Raw genomic sequence first — 13,857 nt, 5'->3', positions numbered from 1 at the left:
CTGGCTGAACCACATCCTCTGAGGGAAGAACCTCTAAGGACAGTGCAGGTCAGTGACTTACAGACTTGTGTTCATCCAGATGTAGTTTTAGTGGCAACAGCAAAAGCCACTTGAACCTGTGTGAACAAGAGAGGCCCTTACAAAGCACATTGGTTGCTCATGGAAGCCACAGGATGGAGAGAGGCTCTACCAAGAGTTTTGGCACTGGATATAATTTGCCCACAGCCCTCAGGATCACCTGGCCATGACCCCATACCCCTGCCAACCTCAACCTTGGTATCCCTCAAATTCAGCTTGTGTGAGAGAGGAGGCTGTGCTTCCAGCTCAATACACCATGTGAGAAGAAGGGGGAGAGTGCTCTCTTCCATGATGTTGGATACGGGGCATCCATGTAATCTGAAGCTGCTGGAGAAGTCATGGTAGTAATCCCTGTCTTCTCTGCCACAAGATGAAGCTAACCAAGCACAGAAAGTACATATTCAGTGAGTGGACATTTGGGGCTCTCCCTTCAGGAAGAGAGAGAAACACCAATGAATGGGACTCAGTGAGAAAAGAGAGCTCTGGGCACTAGGGGAAGGGCTGCCATGGGCTGGGGCACTGCCGTATTGGTCAGGGGCACAGGCTCTGTGTAGGTTTGTAGAAAGTGATCAGGCTTCATCCTACCAAAGGTCCATCAAAAAACAAATTCAGCTCCAGAATATACTTTCAATTCTGACCATCAAAAGGTTCTGGTATCCTGGCAAGCAAGGAAGATGCTATGTACCAATAATTATACGATAGTGTGAGATAGGAGACAGTCGTGACGGAAGTGAGGGCAGCTCATTTGCCTGCTTTGGAGGGAAAGAGCCACATCACAACGCACCCCAACATTTGTTCCAAAAACAGATAACAATTTAGGAAGCTCCACACTGACAGTCTCCACACCGAGTATTGTCCATGTCCAGGACACTAGCTCTGGGTGAGATCCTAACCCAGGGCTGCCCTGGGACTGATGGATGATGACCAGTGTTGTGGGATCCCAACTGAGGGACAGGTCACCCATACTGGAGGGGATGAAGGCTTTCTGGAAATACAATTGAGTCAGGGGGAGTCAGGCTTGCCAGGCAAATGGGACAGAGTAAGGTAAAGGCACAGAGCCCATGGCAGCCGTGGCCTCACCATGGGTAATCTAAGCAAGTAGAGCTAGGGATGACTGAATGTCCTTTGAGAACATGAATCATGTCAGTCAATCTCTATAACAATTCCATGTGGAAGGTAGAAATGCTGTCTCTGTTTGACGAAGAAACCAAGGTTTATGAAGCTGCCCCTCTCCATACTCCACAGTGAGGCAGAGTCAGGATTTGAACCCAGGCCTTGCCTACCCTTGTTGGTCCCTCCTGACAGGAATACTGCATTCCAGATACTTCAGAAGTGACTTCTTAACTCTGAGATTACACGAACCTTTGTGTCTGGTACCCAGGGAGAAACCTCCTCCTGCCCAGACAAAGGCTGGATGGAACTAGGAGAGTCCTCAGTGCCAAGACCTGCCGTTGTCAGACAACAGACCCAGGCCAAGATCCAGAGTGGTACCACTGCCTCCTGAGTTCAGTGAGGTCTCCAGGCCTAGGTGTTTTTATGTGGAGCCTTGCAGAACTCTAAATTCCATGGTGGAACCGTGTGCATGCAGTAGAGTCTAGTGGCAGAAAGACAGCAGTTCTAGCCCCTACTCAGTCTCTTTGAAGCTGGGTGACCCCAGGCAGGCCTCTGAAGCTACAGTCCACATCCCTTAATTAGAGATAGTAATGGGTACAGCTAAGTAGGATGTATAAAGAAATGACTCGTACAGTTCCTACCTGGTGCCTGGGAGCATGTAGGGAGCCCAGAGGAAAGGCAGTTGTGTTGGTGACAAATTTACCCATGTACCAGCTCTTCCACTTGTTGATTCTGGCATAATATTTAAGAAACAGATGCTTAATCTAAGGTCAGGAATATTTCTTCTTAGGCTTTCTTCTCTGTGTTTTATAGTTTTAGCTCTTAAATTTAGGTCTGTGACCCATTTGGAGTTCATTTCATGTCTCATGTGAGGGGAGGGTCCAGCTTCATTCAGACATTTATAATTTTATGTATCTGCATGTGGAAGAAGGAACACGGTTTAGTCACTGTAGTACCTTAGGTTGTCACTTGTAGGGAACTGTCAATAGATCCCAAAGAATATTTATAGTAAATAATCCTTGAAGCAGCTGTCCAAGACTGTGAGGGAAGTCCTCAAAGGAGGTTAACTTCTACCTTCTGCAGAGGTGGAGCGATGTCTTCCATAAGAGCACACACACCCCTGTGGTGGCCACAGGAGATATTGCAGGAGTACCACAGAGCTCCCTGACCTGTATGCAAAACAAACCACATTCAACCTTGGACATCATCAAGGATCCCAGAGAGATCAAAAACAATTCTGTAAAATTCAATGTTTTGGAGGATGTCTTCTAGGAAATCTATGAAAAAATTGGCTTCTTCCCAAGTGCACTATTTTGAAAAGTATTTTCTGAGCTGCTGACTCAGGCCTTGATTCAAAGGATAGAAAGCAGAGAGAATGGTGCATGCCTCCCAAGAGGCACAGCTTGTAGGGTGGGAAAGTGTGGGGAAATAACTTGTCTAAGCCACAGCTCTGTATATCCGGTTGAAAGAAAACAGTAAAAGAAACAAGCCACATTTATGGATTCCTTTGCTTACATTAACCACAAAACATTTTAGACAATTTGTAAATGATCTCTCAGAATACCTGTATCCTTCTTTTCCCAGTTAGATAACATCAAACTATATTCCCAGTTAATTTTTTACAGATTAGGAGAACATGATAAGATATATGGAATCCAAAATGATTCTACAAAAATCCTCATGGAACCAACAGATGGATTAAGTCAAGCTTAAGGACACAGATTCAATACACATTAATGAGTTTTATCTCTACACATGAATAACAAGTTTATCACTGAGAGAAAGTAAGAAAAGAATTTTTAATTGATAATCACTTAAAAAGAATAAAATACTTACAAAGCATTTTACTCAATACGGGAAAGGCCTGTATATTGAAAACCATTAATCATTAATGAAAGAATTTCGAGAAGACAGAAGGAAGTCTTTAGATATCCCATACTAATGGATCCCAAGAACATATGTAATCCAAAAGTACACACTGCAAAAAGCAATCTAAACATTCAGTTCAAACCCCATCAACATTTAATGGCTTTTTCAGAAATAAGAACAGCAATGATACAAAGTGAATAATACCATGCAAGGCCTTGAATAGCCAAAGCCATCTGGAGAAAGAACAAAACTGGAGGTGTCATGCTTTCTGAACTCAAAGTGTATTACAAAGTTGTAGAAATCAAAATGGTATAATATGGATATACAGACAGACACACATTTGAATGAAACATAGTACAAAGACCAGGAAGAAACTGACACATATGTGTCAATTCACTTCCAACCAAAGCTCCACGAATAAAAAATAGGGAAGTAACAGTCTCCACGTTAAGTAGTTCTGGAAACAGTGGGCAACCTCAAGTAAAGCAATGCAACTGAATGTCTATCCAACCCCATCCACAACAACAGAGCCAACACGTGACAAAGGCTTCAAAAAAACAGCTACAACTATAAAATACCTAGACAAAAATTGGACAGAATGTTATTAACAACCCCACTTTTTTTTTTTTAACAATCTTCATGACAAAAATTTGAACTCAAGATTCTGAGATCAAGAGATAGAGAGGAGGAGTCAAGATGGCGGAGAAGTAGCAGGCTGAGACTACTTCAGGTAGCGGGAGATCAGCTACATAGCTTATCTAAAGACTGCAAACACCTACAAATCCAACGGGAGATTGAAGAGAAGAAGAACAGCAATTCCAGAAACAGAAAATCAACCACTTTCTGCAAGGTAGGACTGGCGGAGAAGTGAATCCAAAGCGACGGGAAGATAGACCGCGGGGGGAGGGGCCGGCTCCCGGCGAGCGGCGGAGCAACGGAGCAAAATCAGGACTTTTAAAAGTCTGTTCCGCTGAGGGACATCACTCCAGAGGCTTAACTGGGGTGAAGCCCAGGCGGGGTAAGCGCGGCCTCAGGTCCCGCAGGGTCGCAGAAGGATTGGGGGTGTCTCAGTGTCGCAGAGCTTACCGGTATTAGAACGGGGAAGCCGGCTGCAGAGACAGAGCCGAGGAGTGACTCTCAGCTCAGGGTTGCCTTGAACCGGTCGCAGGCTCGGTCAGCTCGGAGCGCGGCCTGGAGGCCAGGGTGACGGGAGTCATTTGGCGCTGTTCTCTGAGGGCGCACTGAGGAGTGGGGCCCCGGGCTCTCGGCTCCTCCGGGCCGGAGACCGGGAGGCCGCCATCTTTATTCCCATCCTCAGGACTCTACGGAAAGCGCTCAGGGAACAAAAGCTCCCAAGAGCGAACCTGAGTGGATGACTCAGCGCGACCCCGGGTAAGGGCGGTGCAACTCCGCCTGGGGCAAAGATGCTTGAGAATCACTACAACGGGCCCCTCCCCCAGAAGATCTATGGGAAACCCAGCCAGGACCAAGTTCACCTACCAAGGAGAACGGCGGAATTCCAGAGGAGAAGAAAGCAAAGCACGGAACTCATGGCTTTCTCCCCATGATTTTTTAGCCTTGCAGTTAATTTAATTTTTTTTTTCTTTTTCAATTTTTTTTTTCCTTTTCTCTTCTTCTGCTAAATTTTTTTAACTTTTACCGTTTTCTTTTTTTAACGTTTTTTAAATAGTTTATCTAATATATATATATTTTTCCTCTTTTTATATTGTTTCTTTATCGGCTTTCTTTTTTTTAATAGTTTTTTTTTCTTTCTTTCTTTCTGAACCCCTTTTTATCCCCTTTCTCCCCCCTCACAATTCAGGATCTCTTCTGATTTGGCTAAAGCATATTTTCCTGGGGTTGTTGCCACCCTTTTAGTATTTTACTTGCTCCTTCATAAACTCTTATCTGGACAAAATGACAAGGCTGAAAAATTCACAACAAAAAAAAGAACAAGAGGCAATACCAAAGGCTAGGGACCTAATCAATACAGACATTGGTAATATGTCAGATATAGAGTTCAGAATGATGATTCTCAAGGTTCTAGCCGGGCTTGAAAAAGGCATGGAAGATATTAAAGCAACCCTCTCGGGAGCTATAAAAGCCCTTTCTGGAGAAATAAAAGAACTAAAATCTAACCAAGTTGAAATCAAAAAAGCTATTAATGAGGTGCAATCAAAAATGGAGGCTCTCACTGCTAGGATAAATGAGGCAGAAGAAAGAATTAGCGATATAGAAGACCAAATGACAGAGAATAAAGAAGCTGAGCAAAAGAGGGACAGACAGCTACTGGACCACGAGGGGAGAATTCGAGAGAGAAGTGACACCATAAGACGAAACAACATTAGAATAATTGGGATTCCAGAAGAAGAGGAAACAGAGAGGGGAGCAGAAGGTATATTGGAGAGAATTATTGGAGAGAATTTCCCCAATATGGCAAAGGGAACAAGCATCAAAATCCAGGAGGTTCAGAGAACCCCCCTCAAAATCATAAGAATAGGTCCACACCCCGTCACCTAATAGTAAAATTGACAAGTCTTAGTGACAAAGAAAAGATCCTGAAAGCAGCCCGGGAAAAGAAGTCTGTAACGTACAATGGTAAAAATATTAGATTGGCAGCAGACTTATCCACAGAGACCTGGCAGGCCAGAAAGAGCTGGCATGATATATTCAGAGTACTAAATGAGAAAAACATGCAGCCAAGAATACTATATCCAGCTAGGCTATCATTGAAAATTGACGGAGAGATTAAAAGCTTCCAGGACAAACAAAAACTGAAAGAATTTGCAAATACCAAACCAGCTCTACAGGAAATATTGAAAGGGGTCCTCTAAGCAAAGAGAGACCCTCAAAGTAGTAGATCAGAAAGGAACAGAGACAATATACAATAACAGTCACCTTACAGGCAATACAATGGCACTAAATTCATATCTCTCAATACTTACCCTGAATGTTAATGGGCTAAATGCCCCAATCAAAAGACACAGGGTATCAGAATGGATAAAAAAACAAAAACCATCTATATGTTGCCTACAAAAAACTCATCTTACACCCGAAGACACCTCCAGGTTTAAAGTGAGGGGGTGGAAAAGAATTTACCATGCTAATGGACATCAGAAGAAAGCAGGAGTGGCAATCCTTATATCAGATCAATTAGATTTTAAGCCAAAGACTATCATAAGAGATGAGGAAGGACACTATATCATACTCAAAGGAACTGTCCAACAAGAAGATCTAACAATTTTAAATATCTATGCCCCTAACGTGGGAGCAGCCAACTATATAAACCAATTAATAACAAAATCAAAGAAACGCATCGACAAGAATACAATTATAGTAGGGGATTTTAACACTCCCCTCACTGAAATGGACAGATCATCCAAGCAAAAGATCAACAAGGAAATCAAGGCCTTAAATGACACACTGGACCAGATGGACATCACAGATATATTCAGAACATTTCATCCCAAAGCAACAGAATACACATTCTTCTCTAGTGCACATGGAACATTCTCCAGAATAGATCACATTCTTGGTCCTAAATCAAGTCTCAACCGGTATCAAAAGATTGGGATCATTCCCTGCATATTTTCAGACCACAATGCTCTAAAGCTAGAACTCAATAACAAGAGGAAATTTGGAAAGAACGCAAATACATGGAGACTAAACAGCATCCTTCTAAAGAATGAATGGGTCAACCAGGAAATCAAAGAAGAATTGAAAATATTTATGGAAACAAATGATAATGAAAACACAACAGTTCAGAATCTGTGGGACACAACAAAGGCAGTCCTGAGAGGAAAATATATAGCGGTAAAAGCCTTTCTCAAGAAACAAGAAAGGTCTCAGGTACACAACCTAAACCTACACCTAAAGGAGCTGGAGAAAGAACAAGAAAGAAACCCTAAACCCAGCAGGAGAAGAGAAATCATAAAGATCAGAGCAGAAATCAATGAAATAGAAACCAAAAAAACAATCGAACAAATCAACGAAACTAGGAGCTGGTTCTTTGAAAGAATTAATAAGATTGATAAACCCCTGGCCAGACTTATCAAAAAGAAAAGAGAGAGGACCCAAATAAATAAAATCATGAATGAAAGAGGAGAGATCACAACGAACACCAAAGAAATACAGACAATTATAAGAACATACTATGAGCAACTCTACGCCAACAAATTTGACAATCTGGAAGAAATGGATGCATTCCTAGAGACATATAAACTACCACAACTGAACCAGGAAGAAATAGAAAGCCTGAACAGACCCATAACCAGTAAGGAGATTGAAACAGTCATCAAAAATCTCCAAACAAACAAAAGCCCAGGGCCAGACGGCTTCCCGGGGGAATTCTACCAAACATTTAAAGAAGAACTAATTCCTATTCTCCTGAAACTGTTCCCAAAAATAGCAATAGAAGGAAAACTTCCAAACTCATTTTATGAGGCCAGCATCACCTTGATCCCAAAACCAGACAAGGATCCCAACAAAAAAGAGAACTACAGACCAATATCCTTGATGAACACAGATGCAAAAATTCTCGCCAAAATACTAGCCAATAGGATTCAACAGTACGTTAAAAGGATTATTCACCACGACCAAGTGGGATTTATTCCAGGGCTGCAAGGCTGGTTCAACATCCCCAAATCAATCAATGTGATACAACACATTAATAAAAGAAAGAACAAGAAACATATGATATTCTCCATAGATGCTGAAAAAGCATTTGACAAAGTACAGCATCCCTTCCTGATCAAAACTCTTCAAAGTGTAGGGATAGACGGCACATACCTCAATATTATCAAAGCCATCTATGAAAAACCCACTGCAAATATCATTCTCAATGGAGAAAAACTGAAAGCTTTTCCGCTAAGGTCAGGAACACGGCAGGGATGTCCTTTATCACCACTGCTATTCAACATAGTACTAGAAGTCCTAGCCTCAGCAATCAGACAACAAAAGGAAATTAAAGGCATCCAAATCGGCAAAGAAGAAGTCAAACTATCACTCTTCGCAGATGATATGATACTCTATGTGGAAAACCCAAAAGACTCCACTCCAAAACTGCTAGAACTTGTCCAGGAATTCAGTAAAGTGTCAGGATATAAAATCAATGCACAGAAATCAGTTGCATTTCTCTACACCAACAACAAGACAGAAGAAAGAGAAATTAAGGAGTCCATCCCATTTACAATTGCACCCAAAACTATAAGATACCTAGGAATAAACCTAACCAAAGAGACTAAGAATCTATACTCAGAAAACTATAAAGTACTCATGAAAGAAATTGAGGAAGACACAAAGAAATGGAAAAATGTTCCATGCTCCTGGATTGGAAGAATAAATATTGTGAAAATGTCTATGCTACCTAAAGCAATCTACACATTTAATGCAATTCCTATCAAAATACCATCCATTTTTTCAAAGAAATGGAACAAATAATCCTCAAATTTATATGGAACCAGAAAAGACCTCGAATAGCCAAAGGAATATTGAAAAAGAAAGCCAAAGTTGGTGGCATCACAATTCCAGACTTCAAGCTCTATTACAAAGCTGTCATCATCAAGACAGCATGGTACTGGCACAAAAACAGACACATAGATCAATGGAACAGAATAGAGAGCCCAGAAATGGACCCTCAACTCTATGGTCAACTCATCTTTGACAAAGCAGGAAAGAATGTCCAATGGAAAAAAGGCAGCCTCTTCAATAAATGGTGTTGGGAAAATTGGACAGCCACATGCAGAAAAATGAAATTGGACCATTTCCTTACACCACACACGAAAATAGACTCAAAATGGATGAAGGATCTCAATGTGAGAAAGGAATCCATCAAAATCCTCGAGGAGAACACAGGCAGCAACCTCTTCGGCCTCAGCCGCAGGACACTACATAATTCTTAAAGGAACTATCCACCAAGAAGATCTAACAATTGTAAATATCAATGCCCGTAATAGACCACATACGGGGTCACAAATCAGGACTCAACCGATACCAAAAGACTGAGATTATTCCCTGCATATTCTCAGATCACAATGCTTTGAAACTGGAGCTCAATCACAAGGAGAAGTTCAGAAGGAACTCAAACACCTGTAAGCTAAAGGCCACCTTGCTTAAGAATGTTTGGATCAACAAAGAGATTAAAGAAGAACTTAAACAAATCATGTAAACCAGTAAGAATAAAGACACTTTGTCCAAAACTGATAGGATACAGCAAAGGCAGTCCTACGGGGGAAACACATAGCCATCCAAGCCTCCCTCAAAAAAATTGCAATACCCAGAATACACCAGAAGTCTCTACACCTTAAGGAACTGGTGAATCAACAACAAATTAAACCAATTCCACACACAAGAAGGGAAAAAATCAAGATTAGAGCAGAGATCAGTGAGATAGACACTAGTGATACAGTAGAACGTATCAATGAAACTAGAAGCTGGTTTTTTGAAAGAATCAATAAGATCGATAAACCATTGGCCACACTAATCCAAAAGAAAAGAGAGAAGGCCCAAATTAATAAAATTATGAATGAAAAGGGAGAAATCACAACTAACACAAAGGAAGTAGAAACAATCATCAGAAGTTATTATCAACAGTTATATGCCAATAACATAAGCAACCTAGATGAAAAGGATGCATTCCTGGAAAACTATAAACTTCCAAAATTGAACCAGGAAGAAATTGACAACGTGAATAGATAGATATCTAGTAACAAGATTGAAGCAGTGATCAAAAACCTCCAAAAAAAGAAGAGCCCAGGATCTGACAAATTCCCTGGGGCATTCTACCAAACTTTCAAAGAAGAAATAACAGCTATTCTCCCAAAGCTGTTTCAAAAAATTGAATCAGGAGGAAGACTTCCAGACTCTTTTTATGAAGCCATCATTACCCTCATCCCCAAACCAGGCAAAAACACCACCAAAAAGGAGAATTTCAGACCAATATCACTGATGAATATGGATGCTAAAATTCTCAACTAGATCCTAGCAAATAGAATCCAACAACACATTAAAAAGATTATCCACCATGACCAGGTGGGATTCTTCCCTGGGTTGCAAAGGTGGTTCAACATTCCAAATCAAGCAATTGATATAACAAATCAATAAGAGAAGAGAGAAGAACCACATGGTCCTCTCAATTGATACAGAAAAAGCATTCCACAAAATACAGCATCCATTCCTGTTTAAAATGCTTCAAAGTATAGGGATAGAGGGAACATTCCTGAACATCATAAAATCTATCTACGAAAGACCCACAGCAAATATCATCCTCAATGGGAAAAAGCTCACAGCCTTCCCATTGAGATCAGGAACATGACAAGGATGCCCAATCTCGCCACTCTTGTTCAACATAGTATTAGAAGTCCTAGCAAAAGCAATCACACAACAAAGAGAAATAAAAGGTATTCAAATTGGCTATGAAGAAGGCAAAATCTCTCTTCACAGATGGCAAGACACTTCATATGGAAAACTCAAAAGACTCCATCCCCAAACTACTAGAACTCATACAGCAATTCAGTAATGTGACAGGATACAAAGTCAATGTACAGAAATCAGTGGCTTTCTTATACACTAACAATGAAAATGCAGAAAGGGAAATTAGAGAATCAATTCCATTTACTATAGCACCAAGAACCATAAGATACCTGGGAAAAAACCTAACCAAAGAGGTAAAGGATCTGTACTCGAGGAACTACAGAACACTTACAAAAGGAATTGAAGAAGACAGAAGAATATGGAATACCATTCCATGCTCTTGGATCAGAAGAATAAAGATTGTTAAAATGTCTACACTGCCTAGAGCAATCTATAGTTTTAATGCCATTCCGATCAAAATTCCACCGGTATTTTTCAAAGAGCTGGAGCAAATAATACTAAAATTTGTATGGAATCAGAAGAGACCCCGTATTGCTAAGGAAATCTTGAAAAAGAAAAAAAAAAAAAAAAACTGGGGCATAGCGTTAACTGATGTCAAGCTTTCCTACATAGCTGTGATCACCAAGACAGCATGGTACTGGCATAACGACAGACACGTAGACCAGTGGAACAGAGTAGAGAGCCCAGTTAGGTACCCTCAACTCTACGGTCAAATAATCTTAGACAAAGCAGGGAAAAATATATACAGTGGAAAAAGACAGTCTATTCAATAAATGGTGCTGGGAACATTGGACAGCTATATGTAGAAGAAGGAAACTCGATCATTCTCTTACACCGTACACAAAGCTAAACTAGAAATGGATAATAGACCTCAATGTGAGACAGGAATCCATCAAAATCATAGAGGATATCATCTGCAGTAACCTCTTTGATAGCAGTCACAGCAGCTTCTTTCAAGATATGTCTCCAAAGGCAAAGTGAAAATGAACTTTTGGGACTTCAACAAGATCAAAAGCTTCTGCACAGCAAAGTAAACAGTCACCAAAACAAAGAGGCAACCCACGGAATGGGAGAAGATATTTGCAAAAAACAGTACAGACAAAAGGCTGATATCCAGAATCTATAAAGAACTTCTCAAACTCAACGCACACAAAACAGATAATCATGTCAAAAAATGGACAGAAGACATGAAGAGACACTTGTCAAATGAAGACATACAAATTGCTACCAGACACATGAAAAAATGTTCATCATCACTAGCCATCAGGGATATTCAAATTAAAACTATATTGAGATACCACTTTACACCAGTTAGAATGGTCCAAATTAGCAAGAGTGGAATCAATATGTGTTGGAGAGGATGTGGAGAAAGGGGAACCCTCTTACACTGTTGGTGGGAATGCAAGTTGGTGCACTGCTTTGGATAACAGTGTGGAGATTCCTCAAGAAATTAAAACTAGAGCTTCCCCATGACCCTGCAATTGCACTACTGGGTATTTACCCCAAAGATACAAATGTAGTGAAATGAAGGGCCATCTGTATCCCCAATGTTTATAGCAGCAATGACCATGGTCACCAAACTGTGGAAAGAACCAAGATGTCCTTCAACTGACGAATGGATAAGGAAGATGTGGTCCATGTGCACTATGGAGTATTATGCCTCCATCAGAAAGGATGAATACCCAACTTTTGTATCAACATGGATGGGACTGGAGGAGATTATGCTGAGTGCAATAAGTCAAGCACAGAGAGTCAATTATCATAGGGTTTCACTTATTTGTGGAGCATCACAAATAACATGGAGGACATAGGGAGATGGAGAAGAGAGGAACGTTGAGGGAAATTGGAAGGAGAGATGAACCATGAGAGACTATGGACTCTGAAAAACAATCTAGGGGCGGGGGATAGGAGTTTGGGTAAACCAGGTGGTGGGTATTATGGAGGGCATGTATTGCATGGATCACTGAGTGTTGTGCATAAACAATGAATTCTGTTATGCTGAAATGAAATAAATAAAAAAAAGAAAGAAATCACAGGATTCATGCCATTCATGCAGGGTGATCCTACCAGTACTCAGCTCACAAAGTGGCCTGAGATACTATCAGTTCAGACATCATTTACTTCAATTATTTATATGGACGCCAAGAAACTTTTTTTCTTTTTCCTTAAGGGTCTATTAATTTATTGGTTGATTGACAGATTTGAGAGAGAGGCAAAGAGAGAGTGGGAGAAGCAGACCGAGAGACAGAATCCTCAAGCAGACACTAGCATATGTGCTCAGCGCTATGAGGAGCTCTGTGTCAGGACATAGAGAACATGACCTGAACCAAAACCAAGAGCCTTATGATTAACAATGAAACCCTGAGTCACCTTATTCTTTTTAGGGCTGTAGACTCTCTTGTCCCTCCTCTTTGCCATAAGTCACTGAGATCTGGAGGGGTCAGTCTGCCCTCCAACACCCAATTCTCCTGGTGTCTATAGCACTGACTCATGTCTCCTCTGATTCACCTCAGGGTAAAAATAGCTCAATCAGAAATAGAAATGAGACCTCTGTGCTATTTACCAACTGGGCAAACACGCTGGAGACAGAAATAGAACACCTGGCACCTGCCTTTCTTTTTTTTTTATTTTTTTTTTTATTTTTTTCAGCATAACAGTATTCATTATTTTTGCAACACACCCAGTGCTCCATGCAATCCGTGCCCTCTACAATACCCACCACCTGGTGCCCCCAACCTCCCACCCCCCACCCCCCAAAATTCCCAGATCGTTTTTCAGAGTCCATAGTCTCTCATGGTTCACCTCCCCTTCCAATTTCCCTCAACTCCCTTCTCCTCTCCATCTCCCCTTGTCCTCCATGCTATTTGTTATGCTCCACAAATAAGTGAAACCATATGATAATTGACTCTCTCTGCTTGACTTATTTCACTCAGCATAATCTCTTCCAGTCCCTTCCATGTTGCTACAAAACTTGGGTATTCATCCTTTCTTTTCTTTTCTTTTTTTTTTTTTACAGCTTTATAAACATATATTTTTATCCCCAGGGGTACAGGTCACCTGCCTTTCTAAGAAGAGATCTAAACTCTGTCTACATGTTCCAGGGTACATACCAAGCCTTTGCTACCACCCAAGAGGTGCTGGACCTCCTATTTGCAAGGAGAGTACCCTGCCCCTAACTGCCAAGTGTGATTTGGCCAATGCCTGGTTGTGAGATTTTGGCATGTCTCCAAACTTCCCCAAGCCTCAATTTGTCCTGCCTGGGGCAGAGTTATTATGGGGACTCAGTGGGGACTTGTATGGAAAGTACACCTGGGTGCCTGATCCTGTGGAATAGTCTGCTAGAGGGCCTGTGGTCACACTATTTGAGCATTCTCCCGCTCCTCATAACGAAGCCTCTGACTCATCCCTCACTATCACTATGGTCTT

General features: G+C 41.2%; 1 long non-coding RNA gene across 1 annotated transcript in view; it reads right to left on the bottom strand.

The window, feature by feature from the left end:
• Nucleotides 1-11,518, bottom strand: part of LOC125092713 (uncharacterized) — a 30,675-nt gene extending 19,157 nt beyond the window's left edge. Inside the window, exon 1 of the long non-coding RNA XR_007125052.1 lies at nucleotides 11,480-11,518. This is a non-coding gene — a long non-coding RNA (uncharacterized LOC125092713). The remainder of the gene's footprint in view (nucleotides 1-11,479) is intronic.
• Nucleotides 11,519-13,857: the final 2,339 nt, after the last annotated feature.

The sequence above is a fragment of the Lutra lutra genome, unplaced genomic scaffold (assembly GCF_902655055.1).
Source record: "Lutra lutra unplaced genomic scaffold, mLutLut1.2, whole genome shotgun sequence".
In the NCBI taxonomy this organism is placed as follows: Eukaryota; Metazoa; Chordata; class Mammalia; order Carnivora; family Mustelidae; genus Lutra; species Lutra lutra.
This window is presented reverse-complemented; position numbering and strand designations above follow the sequence as displayed.